The sequence below is a fragment of the Phascolarctos cinereus genome, unplaced genomic scaffold (genome assembly GCF_003287225.1).
Source record: "Phascolarctos cinereus isolate Bilbo 61053 unplaced genomic scaffold, phaCin_HiC Scaffold_2;HRSCAF=192, whole genome shotgun sequence".
Taxonomy (NCBI): domain Eukaryota; kingdom Metazoa; phylum Chordata; class Mammalia; order Diprotodontia; family Phascolarctidae; genus Phascolarctos; species Phascolarctos cinereus.
Window position 1 is genome coordinate 36,617,925 of NW_027555625.1, and position 3,354 is coordinate 36,621,278.

The 3,354-nt window shown below is 45.3% G+C and overlaps 1 pseudogene across 1 annotated transcript; it reads left to right on the forward strand.

Moving 5' to 3' along the window:
- On the forward strand, positions 1-780 carry LOC110202775 (immunoglobulin kappa variable 3-11-like; annotated as a pseudogene). Its single transcript, XR_013484440.1, has 2 exons — positions 1-109; positions 438-780. The product of XR_013484440.1 is annotated as an immunoglobulin kappa variable 3-11-like (transcript).
- Positions 781-3,354: the final 2,574 nt, after the last annotated feature.

Genomic DNA, 3,354 nt, shown 5'->3' on the forward strand with positions numbered 1-3,354 from the left:
TTATAAACAGATAACTGCTGGGGGAGACTTCTGTAGAGCACAGAACTCAGGCACATGGAAATGGGGTCTCTGGCTCAACTGCTCTGCTTCCTCATGCTGTGGATTCCAGGTTAGGGAGAAAGAGTAGGAAAAGCCCTGATGCCTGTCCTCTGATCACGTGGAGCTCCCGAATCTGTTGTTCCCATGGGAGGAATTTAGAGTGTGTGTGTGTGTGTGTGTGTGTGTGTGTGTGTGTGTAAAAGATTCTGAGGGACATAGAGACAATCTCATTGTTGATCTGGTTCCTGAATGTGCTTCATGATGGCATAATAAGGGTTTTTCTTGGCTGTTATCTACATTTATATTTACCACTGTAGGATCATCTAAGTTGGAGGTAAAAGGGAGCTTAGTGGTCCTCTGGTCCACTCTCCTCATCTGTCTGGTATTTCTAATTTCAGATGCCATCAGTCAGATTGTGCTGACCCAGTCCCCTGCCTCTCTGGTTGTATCTCCAGGAGAGAGAATCTCCATCACTTGCAAGGCCAGTCAAAGTCTTGTAGAATCTCAAGCCAATTATTTAAACTGGTACCAACAGAAAGCTTCGCAGGCTCCTAGGCTTCTCATCAACTATGCTTCCAACCTCATGGCTGGAGTGCCTGCCCGCTTCAGGGCAGCGGGTCCGGGACAGATTTCTCCCTCACAATCAGTAGTGTGGAGCCCGAGGATGCTGCAGTCTACTATTGTCAGCAGTCAAGAGTCTCTGCTCTCACAGTGCTCCAGCCCTGAACAAAAACCTCCCCTAGTCTGGCTGAGCAGCTGGTCTCTGCTGTGATTAAAAGCAGAAATGTTGGACTTTTTTTAGATGACATACTTGGGGGACTCACGGTAAGACTGGGTATGACTTTACTTACTTTGTGGGCCTTCTCCTCATTTTCCCACACCCCAACAAAGACTTTCAGACATTTTGCACTCGGTCAGTCACTTCATGCCCAAGGATAGATGTGAGGTCACTTAAGAGGGAGCCTGACTCTGCCCTTATTTTAAACAGGTATTAACTCTGAAAATACCAAAAAGCTAACAGAGGTTATACAACTGTCAGCTCTGAAAAATAAATGGCCAAAGAGACACAGAGGTTAGAGCAAAAAGCTTTATACCAACTGTCAACTCTGAAAAACAAAATAAAATAAAACAAAATAAAGTAAAATACCCATTTGCTCCCAGAGCTTATAAGCAAAAAGCTTTCTTTATTATGTTGGAGGAAGGAAACTAGACGCATGTGCCAGGAACTCCAGGCAGCCTTGATAACATATAATAGTGGCCAGACAAAGAATCAAGCAGGGAGGTGTGACTGCGGTGAGGCATTACAGCAGGGAGGGAAGGTTGCCTTAGTGATGCACAGTCCATTCATAGCAGGGCATCATGACCAGGCCTGCTGGTGCTCGCCCAAGCTCAGGGACTGCCAGTTCCGTGATTTATCTGCAGCAGAGTTCATGCAGAGGGTGAGCACAAAGAACTGTCGTTATGCCAAGCTCAGGGCACAGCTGGCTTGCTGGGCCTTAGCTCTGGAAAATAGGGTGTTTCCTAATAGTAAAAAGAGAGGACTGGTCTTGGGGTGGGGCCCCTGACATCGGGAAGTTGGAGAAACCTTCCAAAGGCAAAGGACAATATATTATTCAGACATAACTCTTTTCTTTTTTTCTTCTCTTCACCTTCCTTCTTTCTCTATCCATTCCCTTACTCTTTCCATTGGACTACGCTGTCTTGGACAAGTCACCAAAATGTTGTCTCCATCTTGGAATTCAGAGGAATAGCCCCACTCCTCCCAGCTTTCTGTCCCCAGTTTTCCGGGGGACTTGAATCTATTTATTCAAATGACCTGAGACTGCTTTGGGAAAGACTTCTAGAAGCAAGTCTGGAAAGGAAGAAGTGACTGAACCTAACACAGACTGAGAGACCTGAATCATTATTTTGTTTGAGCTGTATCAGGGAAAGAGAATGATCGAAAGATGGAGAGGACTGATGTTTAGGACGGGAGGGATCACGATAATGGACAGTGGTGGGGAATCTACACTATTCTGTCTTAATTTTATTTTATATTTTAATTTTTTGTGAAAGGAATTTGTCTTTGGAGTGGGAGAGCCAGACAAAAACACACAAAATTGTTAATTAACAAGATGTGGAAACTCAAGAGAAGTGAGAGAATACTCAAACAGGATCTAGCTGCCCTTGGTGAGTTTAAAGTTTGAGTCACTAGGCCTGGGAGGGGGCGAGTGGTGGTGGGGCCTATTTCTCAGAGGACTGAAGGAATGGATTTGCTGAACCCCAGCAGATGGTCTTTGACAGATGATGGAGAATAAGAAAGGCCCTGAAGGAATGGAGAATTGCAGAAGGTTCTCAGACCTTGTATTCCATTTTTCTCTCTTGCTTTATTTCTTCTAAGTATCCACATAGTCCTTCTTGACTGATCCTCTGGTGGGAAGTCCATTTTTTCCTTGAAATTTTTGCAATTATCATATTAATATATAAATACAAATATTTGCTATTTGTTATAGAGCTATTATTTCTTTCTTGTGGGGAATTTTGGATGTGTCCTACCATTCATTGCCTTCAGTCTGGTACAGGTGATATTGAATGAAGGTAGAGAAAGTCACAGAACCTTTCTGACTGGGTCTATTACAAATTTATGTTACAGAACCTCAACTGGGCCCTCATTGCTTCTAGGCAATCCATCTCCCTAAACAGCTCACAATCCCACTCTCCACAGCGACTCTTCCAAACCTTCTCATCCCTCCTCAGACCTCCCATGGCTTCCCACAACCCCCCCTGACTCTCAGCTGAACACTCTGCCTTATATTTTACAGGAAAGCATCGAGGCAATTTGCTGTGGGCTCCCTCCCCTCCCCTCTTCCCTATCCTCCATCACTCAGGTGTATTCTGCCACTCTCCTCTTTCCTCTGTCTCATATGATGAAGTGGCCTCACTCTCCATCAAGGCTAGCCCTTCTTCTCATCCAGGTGATTCCATTCCATCCTGTCTCCCCCCAACAGATTGCCTCTTCTGTCATCCCTACTCTCACTTATTGCCAACCTCTCCCTCCCTGCTGGCCCACATCCTACTGCCTACAAACATGCTTTTGTCTAGGGCAGCTAGGCGGTACAGTGGATAGAGTGCCTGACACTTACTAGCTGTGTGACCCTGGGCAAGTCACTTAACTCTGCCTCAGTTTCCATATCTCTTCGTATGAGCTGGAGAAGCAAATGGCAAACCACTTCAGTATCTCTACCAAGAAAACTCCAAGTGGGGTGGTGGAGAGTCAGACACGACTGAAAACAACTGAACAAAAATACCATGCCTTTTTATAGGCTATTCCCCGTG